Below are 17,652 nucleotides of genomic sequence, written 5' to 3' on the forward strand. Positions count from 1 at the left end.
ACCCTAGAATTAGAACATCCATGGACTGGAATGTAAACCTGTCCTTGCAGTTCAGTGTATGCGATATAGATAGGGTTACCATATTTTGTGCCTCCAAATGGAGGACACTCCACGGCCCCCGGCCCCGCCCCCAGCCCCGCCCAACCCCGCCCCCTCCCCAAAGTCTCCGCCCCCTCCCCTGCTTCCCGCGAATATTTGATTCGCGGGAAGCCTGAAGCAGGTAAGGGGGGTGTGGGGGGAGGAGGCGCGGCCCAGGCTGGCCCCCCGGCGTTTCCAGCCTGGGTCGGCTCGGGCCCTGGGGTGCCGGCCCCGGCCGACCACCCCCGGCCCGCCCAGCACTGCCGGCCCCCGGCGGCCCGGCGCACCCCCCGGCTCCCGGCCCGGCGCACCCCCGGCTCCCCGCGGGCCCGGCTGACCCGGCTCCCCGCCGGCCCGGCTCCCCGCCGGCCCGGCTGACCGGCTCCCCGCGGGCCCGGCTCCCCGCCGGCCCGGCTGACCGGCTCCCCGCGGGCCCGGCTGACCTCCCGATTTTCCCGGACATGCCCGGCTTTTGGGGATTTCCCCCCAGACGGGGATTTGAGCCCCCAAAAGCCGGACATGTCCGGGAAAATCCGGACGTATGGTAACCCTAAGTTCATTGTGCCAGCTGAAAAGGCTTTGCCCATTAATCACTGGGCAAAATCCCCTCTTTTTAATGGCAAATTGGGCAGGCATTTCCTTTGCAAATGTGTGGCCATAGGAAGCGCAGTATTGTGGGCCTCAGACGGAAAGGGGCTGCCACCACCTGCCCCTCTCGAGGAAGAGCCATCTCTGCCTCTCACCTGCAAAATCTGTCTTACCTTCACTGTGCATCATGCATCCAGGGCACAGAATGAGGGATAGGTGCCACAATGCTACAAACACAGACACAATGCTCTGGGTGGGTACATTGCACTGCTCTACCGAAGCCAGGCTAGCTAGCATGGGGAAACTGAACCACTGCAGGGAACCTTTCACAGCAGCCCTTATCCCTGACACTGCACTCCGCTCTGGGGTAGACAGATCCCGGACAGGAACTGCCCTAATACCTCACATCTACATTCTGCCCAACCAAAAATCCTCCTGCAGTCTGCACTGGACACACTAGTGTTTCCTACATGTCACAGATTAAGTCCAGAAGGGACCACTATGATCATCTAGTCTGGCCTCCTGCAGAAGACAGCCCTGAGACCCTGCCGAGTACTATGGTGCTGAGAGGGGAGACTACATTGCATCATGGAAGATGTAGTCCAGCCAGAGAGCCTGGCCCATTGGGGAGAGTGGAGGCCTAAACTACACCTCTCATGGAGCAATGCATCACACTAGAGAAATGCAGGTTAATGTTGAACTGACCCAGAATGAAAATATTTTAATTTTGATTTTCCTGATGGAAAAATGGAAAGATTTTTGGTAACATTGAAATGTACCCACCATCTTTGCAGAAATGGCATTTTCTGTCACAAAGTCACTTGGATGGAAAATTGCCAGCTAGCTCTAGTCAGGGTTTGGCGTGACACTCTCAATAAGGCAACATCCCAGGGAAGGTTTGGGGAGGCAATGCCGGCTGGGTCCCAAACTTCTGCCATGAGAGAGGCTGGGGGATTAATAGTCAGTGGGACACTCACCAGCGATCCCCTAGCAAGTAGCACCAAAGCTGAGCGGACGGGAAGAGCCACTAAAAAGCTTCTCCGTGGGGGTAAGAGATTTTGGCAGGAGTCGCACCCCCCCCCCCGCTACCCCGGACCGGCTCCCCGCCCGGCCCCGCGGCCCGGCGCACCCCCCCCGCTACCCCGGCCCGGCTCCCCGCCCGGCCCCGCGGCCCGGCGCACCCCCCCGCTACCCCGGACCGGCTCCCCGCCTGGCCCCGCGGCCCGGTGCACCCCCCCCCCCCGCTACCCCGGACCGGCCCGCGGCCCCGCGCACCCCCGGCTCCCCGCCCCCGGCTCCCCGCCCGGCCCCGCGCCCGGCCCAGCACCATGCCCGCGACCCCGGCCCCGGCCAAAGAGGCCCCGGCCGAGCCCTCCATCCCTCCCTCCCGATTTTCCCGGACATGCCCGGCTTTTGGGGATTTCCCCCCGGACGGGGATTTGAACCCCCAAAAGCCGGACATGTCCGGGAAAATCCGGACGTATGGTAACCCTAGATATAGAGCCCGGGGGGCTGCAGACTGTGTCTAGGATTCCCAAAGGGGTCTGCACCTCCATTCGAAATGTTTTTGGGGTCCACAAATGGAAAAAACCCACTGGCCTAGTCCCTGTTGCAAACCACGGGCCTAGTGCCCGTGCTGCTGGGGGAGGGTCAGGGGACCCCCCCAGAGCTGTTCCTTTGGTTCTGCTCTTTCACTGCAGCTGGGGGTAGGGTGACCAGACAGCAAATGTGAAAAATCGGGACAGGGGGTGGGGGGTAATAGGAACCTATATAAGAAAAAGACCCCAAAATCGGGACTGTCCCTATAAAATCGGGACAGCTGGTCACCCTAGCTGGGGGCCCTGGAGCGCCGTGACCCCGACAGCGTCAGCGGCACCATTTCAGTCTCAGGGCCCTTTTCAGGTGCTTGTAACATCCTCAAATGACTAGATGGGCCTGGAGTCTGCTATAGTCCAACAACCCCTATGTTCATCTTTCCAGCAGAGAGTCTCTCTGCCGGGGGAATTTGGTTTGCAAGTTGGATGGGAAAAGTCTGTTGTGATGTAGGCTTGGGGAGAGGGCAGGAAAGAGTCACACATATGGGGGGGGGGGATTGTTACATTGAGAGACTTAAAAGCTCAATAGGTTGAATTTATCCTAAAAGAATAAATATGTTGAAAACTAAGAGGTGATGTCATTTGAAGTATAGGTACCGTCACAGCGGGGAAATACTGGTTACCAAAGCACTCTTTAGTCTAGCGGTTCAAGGCCTCACAGGAACCCATAGCTGGAAGCTGAAGCCAACGAATGTGGATTAGAAATGAGGCCTCCATTTTCAGTCATGAAGATGATTAATCCCTTCTAGAACATTCTCAAATGCCCTTCTCGCCCTGACAGGCTGCAGAATAAAATCCTCATTTGCTCCAGTTTGTCCCATCCGTGGCGAGCCGAGGACGGGAACTGGCTGCAGTGGAGCGGGTGGCTGTCGAGGAGGTGGCTGTGTATTTCACCCGGGGGAATGGGCTCTGCTGGACCCGGGTCTAGGGTGACCAGACAGCAAATGTGAAAAATCGGGACAGGGGGTGGGGGGTAATAGGAGTCTATATAAAAAAAAGACCCAAAAATCGGGACTGTCCCTATAAAATCGGGACATCTGGTCACCCTACCCGGGTCAGAGAGCCCTGTACTGGGATGTCATACAGGAGAATTATGAGATTGTGACCTCGTTGGGTAAGAATCCCTCTTCCCTCGGGGATTAGACACTGGGGGGAGGGGGTCTGTGAAGCATAAGGGCAGGTGTCATGAGGTGCCTGACGATGCCGGGAACCCCAGGAAGTGTCGCACAAGAACTCTGACAATAGCAGCAGAGACGTAAGGAAACCTCTGTGGTGCTTCGCGAATACGTCTTTGTGCTCCGGGGCCTCTTGGCTGGGTTGAGTCTTCATGAGTTCCTGGGGATGGGGCGTGATGGTCGCTGCTGCTGCTGCTGCTTCTGCTTCACAGATTAGCAGGACTCTGTGTCTGCGGCTGAGCCCAGGTGGGACTCGAGCGGCTCCTCTGCCCCCCTGGCCTGTGGTGCGCAGGGCAGCTGGAAGAACAGGAGTACTTGTGGCACCTTAGAGACTAACAAATTTATTTGAGCATAAGCTTTCGTGGACTACAGCCCACTTCATCAGATGCATGAAGTGGAAAATCAAGTAGGAACATATATATATATATTCACAGAGAACATGAAAAAATGGATGTTGCCATACCAACTGTAAAGAGAGTGATCAGTTAAGGTGGGCTATTATCAGCAGGCGAAAAAAAAACGTTTGTAGTGATAATCAGGATGGCCCATTTCCAACAGTTGACAAGAAGGTGTGAGTAACAGTAGGGGGGGGGGAAATTAGCCGGGGGAAATAGGACTCCTGGTTCTTTTTGCGGATACAGACTAACACGGCTGCCACTTTGAAACCTGTCCGAGTAGCTGGGGTGGATGAGCTCAGCAATCCTCGCTAAAGGAAGTGTTCTGGTCGGTGTCTGAAGTAGGGAGCAGCCCGACATGGCTGGGGAGGGAGGCAGGCCTGGGGTTTGGCACCTGTGCCCAGTCCAGGGGGTGGCTGGCCGTGTGTGTGGGCCCGTCCTAGGGGTCTTAGCGCTGCAGGGAGCTGAGCCGCTCTATGAATGATGGGAGAACTTGTAAAAAGAAGAACAGGAGGACTTGTGGCACCTTAGAGACTAACAAATTTATTAGAGCATAAGCTTTCGTGGACTATAGCCCACTTCTTCGGATGCATATAGCTATATGCATCCGAAGAAGTGGGCTATAGTCCACGAAAGCTTATGCTCTAATAAATTTGTTAGTCTCTAAGGTGCCACAAGTCCTCCTGTTCTTCTTTTTGCGGATACAGACTAACACGGCTGCTACTCTGAAACCTTTCATTATGCAAGGGAGAACTTGTGTGTCATTGTAGGCCCAGGGGGAATTGTGGGAAGGATTTGAGCAATTATTGACACTCGTGTAATAGAACCTGCATCCTCACTGCACCATGAACTGGGAACCAGCCTGAGTGCAAGCAGCCCCTGGGTGTAGCCTCTGTCCCCGCAATGACCAGCCAACTTGGCTTTGCTTGTGTTGGAGCATTAGGAGACTATTACTGGACTCCGTGACCCGGTCTGGCGTCCACACTTGAAGAGGAACGTTAACACATTGGAAAGGGGTTATACAAGTGCCACAAGAGTGATTCGAGGTCTGGAAAATCTGCCTTAGAGAGAGTGACTGAAGGAGCTCAGTCCAGTGAGTGTATCCAGGAGAAGTTAAGAGGTGTTTTGAACTGAGGCCGCAGGTACCTACGTGGGGAGTATATTTCTGACAGACGAGAGCTCCTTAATCTACTTGACAAATTCAGAAGAGGATCCAGTGACTGGAAGCTGAAGTTGGATAATTGACTAGTCAGAAAGTGCAAATGTTTAAGAGTAAGGTGAGTGAACCACTGGAGTAACTTACCCAGGGCTGTGGTGGCTTCTTCATCATTAGGAGTCTTTGAATGAAACCTGGATGTGTCTTTCTAATAAATATAATCTAGCTCAACCACAAGATATGGGCTTGATGCAAGGAATCTCAAAGGTGAGGTTCTCCTGCCTGTGTAGTATCGAGGACCATAATATTCCCATCTGACCTTATCATCTGGGAATGAATGTTTGCAGTTATGCAGATTACTCAAAAACCTGGGTAGCCTCGTCTCTTGATTCAAGCCACAATTCAGCAAACGTCCCTGATTATCAAGCACGTAAACACATTCTTTCCTCCATTAAAGTCAATGGGACTCAAGCACTGAGTTTCAGTGGTGCACTGCACAAGGCCACCTGGGAGATTATGGGGGGGTTCAGTGGGATTTGTTTGTATGGAATATCTCCTGCATCTAAGGAAAGGAAGGCGGGAGAGGACGATGCACTTACTTTCACAAACTCAGAGAACTAGTACTTGTGGTCCCATGGCAAGAAAATCTAAGGCCTTGGCTACACTTACCCGGTAGTTCGGCGGCGAGCGATCGAACTTCTGGGTTCGACTTATCGCGTCTAGTCTGGACGCGATAAGTCGAACCCGGAAGTGCTCGCCGTCGACTGCGGTACTCCAGCTCGGCGAGAGGAGTACCGCGGAGTCGACGGGGGAGCCTGCCTGCCGAGTGTGGACCAAGGTAAGTTCGAACTAAGGTACTTCGAACTTCAGCTACGTTATTCACGTAGCTGAAGTTGCGTACCTTAGTTCGAATTAGGGGGGTAGTGTAGACCTGGCCTAAGGGAAAAAGGCATTCAGGAGAGCTGGTGATTTCTCAGAAAGTATTTATGACACAACAGCAAACTCTCCCAATGACAGGGAAAGATAGGAAGAATAGCAAGGAGCCAATATGGCTGCATTGAGGTCTTGAATGACATGAACATTGAAAAGGAATCCTACAAAATATGGGAACATGGACAGATTGCTAAGGATGCGCATGAAAGAACAGCAGAAGCATGTGGGGGGAAAATCAAAAAGTCTGAGGCACAAAATGAGTTACAAATAGCAAAAGACATAAAAGGCAATGAGAAAAGATCCTGTAAATAGATAAGGAGCAAGAGAAAAAGAGAGGACAATGTAGGCCCACTACTTGGAGGAGAAGGAGAGCTAACATATAACAACATCAAGAAGGTTGGGGTGTAAAGGTCTTTTTTCTCTCAGTCTTTATTTAAAAAGTTAATGTTATCCAGATGCTTAACACAACTAATGTCAAAAACAAGGGGGAAGGAACAAAACACACTAGAGAAAGAACAGATTGAATACGTCAAACTTATTAAATATTCTCTAAGTCATCAGGGTCTGATAAAATTCACCCTGGGGTACTGAAGGAACTAGGGTACTGGAGGTCCCAGAGACAGGAGAAGGGCAAACCTAGTTCTTCTTGTTAAAAGGGGGACAAAGATGTCTTGGGAATTATAGGCAAATCAGCCTAACTTTGATATCGACGTAGACACTGAAGCAAATTATTAAATCATCAATTTGTAAGCACCTAGAGGATATGTAATAGCCAACATGGCTTTGTCAAAAATAAATCAAGGCGAGTCCAAAGTGCTATCCTGAGGAAGGACAAATTAGATGCACAAATCCACAATGGGGAGTGACTGGCTAACCAGTAGTACTGTGGGAAAGGATCTGGGGTTTTAGTGGATCACAAAATGAATGTGAGCCAACAGTGCAATGTAGTTGCAAAACGGGCTAATACCACTCCTGTATTAACAGGAGTGTCCTGTGTCAGACACAGGAAGGAATTGTTCCTTTCTACTCGGCACTGGTGAGACCTCGGTGGGAAATTGTGGCTGTTCCTGGGTGCCCGGCTTTAGGAAGATGTGCACAATTGAAGAGTGTCCAGAGGAGAGCAATGAAAATGATGAAAGTTATAGAAACACTATCCTATGAGAAAAAGCAAAGACAAGTGCCCATGTTTAGTCTCAAGAAAAGAAGACTGAGTGGGAGACCTGATACCAGTTGTGACGTTGTGCAGTCTATATGGTTTTATAAAAACTTGATAATAAGTCAATATAATGTAACTGAGATAGTTTTAGAGAAAATACGGTAATAAGTGAATGTAAGTAACTGGGATATGCCTCATGCAAAAGGTCTCTTGTAAGGTATCATTACAAAGCTTATAATCTACTGAGTGTGATCATCTGATTTGTATAAATGTACCACTCTTGTATCTAAAACTAGAAATATAAAATGTAACTCTGAGGGCCTATTGTAATTGTGTAAAGTGTGGACCATTAATGATGGTTTGGAATCTTGATGACTCCCATTGTCTGCAGATGGCTGTATTTACCTGTGAGTCTTCCTGTATGTGTGTGTGCTGGCAAGTGAGTAATGAAGTCTTGCAGTGACATGTGATCATGTCACCTGAACTGGAATCCATCTTTAACCTGGTGCTTTTCCAGTGAGGGGGGGTGGAAACCCAGAGAGACAAAGAGTTCCCGCCTTATGCAAAAGATATATAAAGGGGGGAAGAGAACAGAGAGCGAGAGGAGCCATCATGAAGAATCCCCTAGCTTATCACCTGAGCTGCAACAAGAGCTGTACCAGGGGAAAGAATTGTGCCCAGGCCTGGAAGGTGTCCAGTCTGAGAAAAACTTACTGAAACATCTCTGAGGGTGAGATTATCTGTATTTAGTTTGATTAGGCATAGATCTGCGCATTTTATTTTATTTTGCTTGGTGACTTACTTTGTTCTGTCTGTTACTACTTTGAACCACTTAAATCTTACTGTCTGTATTTAATAAAATCACTTTTTATTTAGTAATTTACTCGGAGTATGTATTAATACCTGAGGGAGCAAACAACTGTGCATATCTCTCTATCAGTGTTATAGAGGGCGAACAATTTATGAGTTTGCCCTGCATAAGCTTTCTACAGGGTAAAACGGATTTATCTGGGTTTAGACCCCACTGGGAGTTGGGCATCTGAGTGCTAAAGACAAGCACTCTACTGTGAGCTGTTTTCAGGTAAACTTGCAGCTTTGGGACAAGTGATTCAGACCCTGGATCTGTGTCTGGAGCCAGACGGGAGTGTCAGGTTCAGCAAGACAGGGTGCTGGAGTCCTGAGCTGGCAGGGAAAACAGAAGCAGGGGTAGTCTTGGCACATCGGGTGGCAGCTCCCAAGGGGGTTTCTGTGATTCAACCCGTCACACCAGTCTTTAAAGATGTTGAAGTGTTGTAAAGAGGACGGTGATCAATTGTTCTTTATGTCCACAGAAGGCAGGCCATGAAGTGACGGGCTTAACCTGCAGCAAGGGAGATGTAGATTAGGAAAAACTTCCTACCTGTAAGGACAGTTCAGTGGTGGAATAGGTCACCAAGGTACGCTGTGAAATCCCATTCCCTAGAGGTTTTTAAGGACAGGACAGACAATCATGGGTTTGGGTTTCTAGGGTATTTGGTTCGGACTCAATGCCGGGGTCTGGGATAGGTGACCTCTTCCCAGCAATGTGTTTCTACGATTCGGAGATATGAGCTGATACAGGAGGAGAATGTCGACCCCACCTGCATGGTGCAGGGTCTGGGGGGAAGGAGGAGATGGCAGGCACACTGCGAGGGGCAGGGAGGGGTGGCGTGGGGCGGAAGGGCCACGGTTCGGGCACTGAGGGCCCCCGTCACCCTGCACCCACCCTACTACCAGAAAACTCCCTGCCCAGCTCTGCAGTCCTGTTTTCCTGAGCTGAGTGCAAAAGCTGGGGGTCAGCGCAGGGCAGGCCCCTGGGCAGTGGCTAGATAGGGCACTGGACGTGTGCTGAGCGGAGCTGTAAGCGTCTGCCGCACGCCTGCTGCACTGGTTCAGTAGCTGTGCCAGGGCACCACGGCGCATCGGGGCTCCGGCCCAGCGCGGGCACAGTCTCTCTGACCCATTGCTGTAAGCGTTGATGCTGGCGGGTGGCGTTACATGTCAGTGGGCGGGTTTAGGCCCATTAGCAGTGTCTGCCAGGAGCCAGGGTAGCCGCCCACATGAATTGAACGAAGCAGGCGGGAGGAAGTCTCTGTCTGTGCAGAATCCGGTGTGGAGAGTTCTTGCTTTGAGGGATTGAATGGGAGTGATTTCAGGGCAGTGATTGACACTTAGTTCCATCGTCCCCAAAGTCTTGTTAATGCTGCCTGGTGTCCGTCTGCGAGCTGCTCCCGGGGCTGTAGAAAGCGGCGGGAGCGGGAGGGCTGCGTAGTGTTGCAGTAAAGAAGCATCACTTCTCTGCTCCTTAGAGATAAGACCAAGTGCAGTAGCTTCTTGGTCCATTAACGGCTTTGGTCAGGCGTCGTGACGTGTTTGGTCTTTGACCCCGAAGTGAAAGCCTTGTCTTTGATTCTTGGACCCTGAAGTGCAAATATTATCTCCTCAGCTAATATCTGTTCTACTCAGTGTGATCTCTGATCTGTTCCCCATTGCAGAGCTGGGTGGTCAATAGGGGTTTGGAGAAAGGGAGTTGGAGTAGGGGCTTGTTCTGCCCTTCCACGCGTCAGCCTGGCATTGCAGCGCTTCCAGGAGCGGTGCCTCTCCCAGCTGGGACAATCTTCTGGTTCAAAGGACGTGAAAACAATGGTGGGGTCAGAGTCTGGATTGTGATGTTCCCATGTCTTGTCTTTGTTTCAGGTTGATTTGTGAGCTTTGAGTGGGGGGCTGCTGTTGTATTAAATTTTGCATTACTGTTGTTTGTAGATCACTTAAATGACTCTACTTATTTGCTGGACTGTTGGCGTTCACACTGCTCTTCTTCATGTACTTTCCAAAAGTGTGTGGTTTGGATCAGCCGTTCATCTGTGTGCCCCTGAAAGAGAATGTTTCTGACCCTTTCCCCTTGAGAAAATATCGTTGTTTTAGGGTAGGGAACAGTCTCTGTCAGTGGTTTCCCCAGCCTAGGAGCAGAAGAGGAGGAAGGTTTGAGTCAGATGGGTAGTTTCATCCACAAGAAACCTCCTGATCATCTGATCTGACCCCCTGCACGTCCCAGGCCACTGCCCCCCACCCAGTGACCCCTGCAAAGACTCCAATCATCTGGATGAGACCATCTGCAGACTATCCTCTTGTCGGCCACGGGCAGAGAGTAGGAGGGACTGAGGTGCACCGGATCCTGAGGCCCCTGCAATGGAGAGAATTGATTTGGGAGATACACCCAGAGGATTCGAGCAAGCGACCCAAGGTCCCTACTGTAAAATCCCTTCCCGAGCCCCAAATGGCGATTGTCAGTTTGGCCCTGAGCACGTGAGCAAGACACACCAGGCAAGCGTCTGAGGAAGATCATACATTGAGCCAGTGGGTCCCTGGCCGATCTCTGACGCTTCCGGGTCCTATGCGGTGCTGGGTTCTCAGTGACTCGCATTAACTCAGGAGAGAGAGCGAAGAGAGAGGGGCCCCAGAGCTGAGCGCCGCAGAGCAGAGACTCCCACGCTGGGCAGCCCCTTCCAAGGACGGCTGTTACTTTGGACCTGGAACCTGTTCTCCGAATCCCACTCCATCTCTCCCCGCTCCCAGCTCTCTCCCCTCCCTCTCAGTTCAGCCCAAGGTGGAAGTTCCCCCCTGAAATCGGGATCCCAGCCCCACCCCAAGATGCTGGTTGCTCCATGATGGGGTTTTACTCCTCGGGGACTGAAATCAAGCAGTCTAAGAATGGGAAGGCGCAGATGGAGACCGGCCCGTCCAGATCCTGGTGATGCTGGAGATGAACTCCCGGCACGGAGATGTCTACACCTGCCAGTGGAGCACATCAGCCTGCAGTGCCCCCTCTTACTAGGGTAAGAGACTCTGCACCTGGCACATTCCCTGAGCCCTCAGGGGCACCCCTAGCTCCGCGGAGCCCGCGGGAGACACGGGCATGTCTCCGAGAGCCGTCCCCATCCCTGGGGGCAGACAGCAGAGACGTGACACAGGGAAGGAGAGGCTGGGCCTAGCCCAAACCACCCGTGCTCTTGTTTTCTCAGAGGCACAGGCTGACCCTGCAGTCGCTGGGGTCGGGGACTCTGTGCTGGGGTTGGTCTTCATGATCCTGGGATCGCTCATCTCCCTGAGGAATAAGAAAGGTGAATGGCTCCGGGACAGCACTGCGCCACCAGGAAATGACTCCCATGGGGCCGTGATGAAGTCGCACTGGAGGATTTCACTAGAATTTTGATTCACCACAATTTACTTTAGCTTCCCCTTCCAGCATGAATCAAGTTCTCCAGTGACCGAGGAGCTTCCTCTGCCTTTCTCTGCCCACGGCCAGGAAGTGTGGGGCTATTCTCAGCTCCTGACTTCCCATAAATCTGAGTCAGACCATTCAGATTTGGAGCTACAGTTGTGGCCCTCCTGGCCTCCCCTCCAGGTCTCCTCTCTAGTCCCACACGCTCCTGGAACGTCAGGGAGTTGCGGGCACAGTTGGTGGTGTCTGTAAATCAGCCACTTTCTCTCTAGTTGTGAAACAAATACACTTCTCCTATTACAAATATGGAGACCAAACTCACGTGAGAAACGCAACAGCAATCCCACCCCTGAACTCGGAGACTAATTTATTGTCCCTCTACATTGCTTCCCTTTTTGCCTCAATGCATAAAAAGCATGTAATAACTTCCTGAGTTCCTGTTATGTACACGGGTCACACACACACAGACACACAGACACACACACACACACACACACACACACACACACACACTCTCATTCACTCGCTGACCATCCGTACAGCGCTCTTCCGAAAAGCACCAGAGAACTCAGCTGAAACAATAAATCGGTGACATTTACTCATAGACTCATAGACTCATAGACTTTAAGGTCAGAAGGGACCATTATGATCATCTGGTCTGACCCCCTGCATGCTGCAGGCCATAAAACCGTCCCTACCCCTTCCCTGGACTCTGCTGTTGAAGTCCCCAATCCTGTTTTTAGTGACTGCAATCGGCAGAGACCCTCCTGCTAGAGATCCCTGCCCCATGCTGCGGAGGAAGGCGAAAAACCTCCAGAGGCTCAGCCAATCTGCCCTGGAGGAAAATTCCTTCCCGACCCCAAATGTGGCGATCAGTAAGACCCCGAGCATATAGGCAAGAGTCTCCAGCCCGACCCCGTTAGCCATTATACTATTTACCCACCATTGCTTGGCTTTCCTTGACTACTATGTTTTACCATTAAACCATTCCCTCCATAAACTTATCTAACTTTATCTTAAAACCGGACAGGTCCGTCGCCCCCACCGTTTCCCTCGGTAGGCCGTTCCAATATTTCACCCCTCTGACGGTCAGAAACCTTCGTCTAATTTCAAGTCTGAACTTCCCCACGGCCAGTTTGTATCCATTCGTTCTGGTATCCACGTTAGTACTAAGCTGGAATAATTCTTCTCCCTCCCTTGTATTAATCCCTCTAATATATTTAAAGATAGCAATCATATCCCCTCTCAGCCTTCGCTTTGTCAGACTAAACAACCCAAGCTCCTCTAGTCTCCTTTTGTACGACAGCTTTTCCATTCCTCTGATCATCCTAGTGGCCCTTCTCTGCACCCGTTCCAGTTTGAGTTCATCTTTTTTAAACATGGGAGACCAGAACTGCACACAGTACTCCAAATGAGGTCTCACCAGCGCCTTGTACAACGGAAGCAGGACCTCCTTATCCCTACTAGATATACCTTGCCTAATGCATCCCAAGACCGCATTGGCTTTTTTCACCGCCACGTCACATTGTCGACTCATAGTCATCCTGCGGTCTACAAGAACCCCTAGGTCCTTCTCCTCTTCCGTTACTTCTAACCAATGCGTCCCCATCTTGTAACTAAAATTGTTATTAGTCATCCCCAAATGCATCACCTTACACTTTTCACTATTAAATTTCATCCTATTTCTGATACTCCAATTCACAAGCTCATTCAAGTCTCCCTGCAGGATATCCCTGTCCTCCTCCGAATTTACAACGCCTCCCACCTTCGTATCATCCGCAAATTTTATCAGCCCACTCCTGCAATCGGTTCCGAGGTCAGTTATAAATAGATTAAATAAAATGGGTCCCAAAACCGAACCTTGAGGCACTCCACTAGTAACCTCCCTCCAACCCGACAGTTCACCCTTTAATACAACCCGCTGCTTTCTCCCCAGTAACCAATTCCTTATCCACTTCTGGATTTTCATATCGATCCCCATGTTTTTCAGTTTAACCAATAATTCCTCATGGGGTACAGTATCAAACGCTTTACTGAAATCCAGGTATATTAGGTCCACCGCATTTCCCTTATCTAATAAATCCGTTACTTTCTCAAAGAAGGAGATCAGATTCGTTTGGCACGATCTGCCCTTCGTAAAACCATTTTGTAATTTATCGCAATTGCCACTACCCTCCAGGTCCTCAACTAGTTTCTCTTTCAGAATTTTCTCTAACACCTTGCACACTACAGATGTTAGACTAACAGGCCTGTAGTTACCCGGATCACTTTTTTTCCCTTTCTTGAAAATAGGAACCACATTAGCTATTCTCCAGTCTAACGGGACCACCCCCGAGTTTACAGATTCATTAAATATTATCGCTAACGGGCCTGCTATTTCCCGCGCCAATTCCTTCAATATTCTCGGATGTAGATCGTCCGGTCCTCCCGACTTAGCCCCATTAAGGCGTTCAAGTTTTGTTTCCACCTCGGATACGGTAATCCCCCATCCCGAATGCCCCTCTATAGTGGTGCTAGTATCCCTAATACCTTCATTGGCCTCATTAAACACCGATGCAAAATATTCATTAAGATATTGCGCCATGCCTAGATTGTCTTTAATCTCCTCTCCGGCAATAGACTTCAGAGGTCCCACTTCTTCTTTCTTTGCTCTCTTCCTATTTATGTGGCTGTAAAACCTCTTACTATTGCTTTTAATTCCCCTCGCTAGTTCCAACTCTACACGGCCTTTGGCCTTTCTCACTCTATCTCTACATTCTCTGACTTCACTTAGGTACATTTCCTTACTGATCCCTCCCCTCTTCCACTCTTTATACGCTTTCTGTTTTTTCCTAATCGCCCCTTTGAGTCGGTCGCTCATCCAGCTCGGTCTAAATCTCTTGCTTAGTAATCTTTTTCCCTTTTTTGGAATACAGGCCTCCGACAGCTCATGCATCTTTAACTTAAAGTAATCCCAGGCTTCTTCTGCTTTTAAATCCATTAATACGTTTGCCCAGTCCACTTCCCTTACCAGTCCCCTTAGTTTGTTAAAATTGGCCTTTTTAAAATTATAAACCCTAGTCTTTGATTTAATTCTGTTACTCCTTCCATGTATTTTAAACCGAATTAGCTCATGATCACTGGAGCCCAAATTGTCCCCTACTACCACTTCCTCAACAAGGTCCTCACTACTTGCCAGAATCAAATCTAAAATGGCCTCCCCCCTCGTCGGTTCAGTTACCACTTGATGGAGGAATTGATCAGCAAGCACTTCTAGGAACATCTGAGCCCTGTTATTGCTACTAGCGTTTGTTCCCCAATCTATATCAGGGAAGTTAAAGTCCCCCATAATTACACAGTTTCTGTTAGTAATTACTTCTCTAAACACATTAAATAGTTCCTTATCCATATCCTGCGTCGATCCCGGCGGTCTATAGCACACTCCAAGCTCTATCCCCGGAGAGGCTCTAGTAGTCCTATTACCCAGTGTGAGTATTGCCCAGACAGACTCTGTGTTATCTAATCCATCCACTATTATTTCTTTACAGTTTATTTCACTATTGACATACAAGGCCACCCCCCCACCTTTACCTTTGTTCCGGTCTTTCCTAAACAGCGCATACCCCTCCATACCTGTGTTCCAGTCTTGACTGCCATTCCACCACGTTTCCGTTATTCCTACGATATCCGGTTTCAGTTCCTGGACCAAGAGCTCCAATTCCTCCATTTTATTACCTAGGCTTCTGGCATTGGTGTATAAACACCCTAATGTATGTCGTTTAGCCCGTCTCCCATTAGCAGCACTATATGTTGCGGGCCTCCTTGTGTCCGTCCCCCCTGTCCTTCCTATGTCCAATCTCATCTCCCTGGCTATGTCTCCTCTCCTTTTACTCACCTTTTCCATACTGGAATCTGGCGTGGAGATTAACTGTGCATCTCCCAACCGTCTCCCCAAACTTCCTAGTTTAAAGCTCTTTTGATTAGATGAGCCAGCCTCCCTCCCAGAAGTCTATTTCCTTCCCTACTCAGGTGAAGCCCATCCCGCGAGAACAGGTGTCTGTCCCCGAAAGCCTCCCAGTGGCCATACATCCCAAAGCCCTCCTTATAGCACCACTCCCTTAGCCAACTATTTATTCTCACAATCCTATCAGCCCTTTGCTGCCCTTCCCTCGGAACGGGCAGAATCCCACTAAAGATAATCTGAGCCTCTATCTCCTTGAGCGTCTTCCCCAGCCTGGCATAATCTCCCTTGATCCTCTCTAACGAGAACCTAGCCGTGTCATTCGTTCCCACATGAAGGATTATCAAGGGGTTCTTACCTGCTCCTTTTAGGATCCTTTTCAACCGCAGGTCCACATCGCGTATCTTTGCGCCCGGGAGACAGCACACCCTTCTGTTCTCCGGGTCCGCCCTGGTCACAGGCCTGTCCAATCTCCTCAGTAAAGAGTCACCAATCACATACACCTGCCGTTGCGTGGCAACAGTGCGATCTAGTAATCTAGTCTCCGATCCCTCTAGTCCTGACCTGTGCCTGTTCCTATCTTCCCTTATGCTCCCCCTTATGCCTTCCTGAATCCTCCCGGGGCCCAGAATTGGTGCTGTCTCCATCAACTCCTCCCCTCTCTCTCTTGGACTAGCTGCTCTTCTCTTCTTCCTCACCCTCCCACCTTCAGTCGCCACCTGCTGCCCCTCCACCTCGCTATCCAAACACTCGAACCTATTCCTGAGTTCTATTCCCCCCTCACTGGCCCTTCTTTTCCTTGGCCTACTTCTCACAGTCACATGCTTCCACCTCCCATGTTCTCCCCCCTCCATTCCCCTCTCACCGTCCTCTGCCTCTGCCTCTACCTCCACCATAGGGCATTCTCCTTCAGTCCCCCCTTGCCTGTCCTCCATCAGCTGCTCAAACCCCCGCCTAAACTCCACCAGGGTATCTACCTGCATCTGCAGCCCCTTAATCTTTTCCTCCAGTAACACTATCAGGCGACACTTCATACACACATACCTTAGTTCCAGGTCTCCTGCTAGGACTATATACATACCACAGCTCCCACATGTCGCCATCTGCATTCTGTCTGCTGCTGCTGCTTGGCTCATGGCTGCTGCGGTCCCTGCCCACGACACCTGGGGGAATGGAGTACAGAACACACCGCGCCCTCCTACCTCCCCCCTTACCTCCCCCTGCAAACTCCCTCTCAAACTCCCCTGTTAGCCGCCCTCTTTGCTGCCGCAGCTGTACCGCTGCCTGGCTGGGCAGCGCTTTTATGGGCCCCTTGATCAGCTAAGCTCCGCCCCCTACTCAGGGCTCGGCGTCCTTCCCAGCACCCAGCCCCTGCCGGCCCCTACAAACAAACACACAAGAACAACAAGGACAGATGCAAATACAGGTACCTTCCCCTCCAATGGGAACTGCCTCTCAAACTCCCCTGTTAGCCGCCCTGTTTGCTGAGAGTTCTAGCCCCAGACCACGAGTCAGGCTGAATTTTACTTAGAAATCGCATCTCTGGCGATGAAGTGGCGAGCGTTGGCACGTCTGTCCCTGGCACAGCACTTGCTCGGCAGGCGGAGGGGTGCCAGATCCCAGGGAGGGGGAAAGGGCAGGAGAGGGGTCTCTCCCTGGGGCGGGGGTTTCCGTGTAAGAGTTCCACACACCATTTGACCCTTCTGCTCTCTAGCGCTGATGAGACGTGTTAGCTGATGGCTGGAGCTCCAATCGCTGATCCCCAGGCCTCAGTGCTAAGCCCGAGACCTGCTGTGAGACAGTTGACAGGAACTGCTCGGCCTGCCCCAGCGGTGAGGCCCAGCCGCTAACTGCTGAAGTCACCGAGAGCTGGGCTGAGCGGGGGGCTCAGGAGGTGGCAATAGGAACAGGTGGCAGCAGAGGCGGCGAAGGCCCCGTGGCCAGCGGGGGCACAGTGGGGCGCAGAGTGAACGGTGGCACCGGGGGCCACTTGCAGTAGTGGCAGCCATAGCAGCCGAGGCGTCACTGATTGTAACCAGGGTGGGAAGTGAACTCCCGCCCCGCGAATGCACCTCTGAACTCTGGGGCTTTGCAGGCCAAGGACAGCAACTGTGAGAGGGGCAGCGTGGGTGGGGGTCGGGGGTGGTGTTAAAGGAGCATTTGTTTGTTGGACTTTCCCAACGCCAGATGAGGAGCTGGGGCAAAGGACACTGCCCAGCGTACTCGGGGGTGGGCGTTTTGCTCATGACTAGTGGTGATGGTGTTTCACCACAATAATGCCGGGCTCCTTTCCCCTTTGCTTTGCTATACACGACTCAGTGGGGGGAAGCGCTGGCTCTGAGAGGTGCCGGGGTGGTGGTTAATTTTCCCCATTGTGGCCGGGGACTGAAGCGGGT

At 51.3% G+C, this 17,652-nt stretch overlaps 1 pseudogene; it reads left to right on the forward strand.

Moving 5' to 3' along the window:
- Positions 1-9,528: 9,528 nt before the first annotated feature.
- Positions 9,529-9,699, forward strand: LOC135974430 (U2 spliceosomal RNA; annotated as a pseudogene).
- Positions 9,700-17,652: the final 7,953 nt, after the last annotated feature.

Source organism: Chrysemys picta, chromosome 11 (assembly GCF_011386835.1).
Source record: "Chrysemys picta bellii isolate R12L10 chromosome 11, ASM1138683v2, whole genome shotgun sequence".
Classification (NCBI taxonomy): domain Eukaryota; kingdom Metazoa; phylum Chordata; order Testudines; family Emydidae; genus Chrysemys; species Chrysemys picta.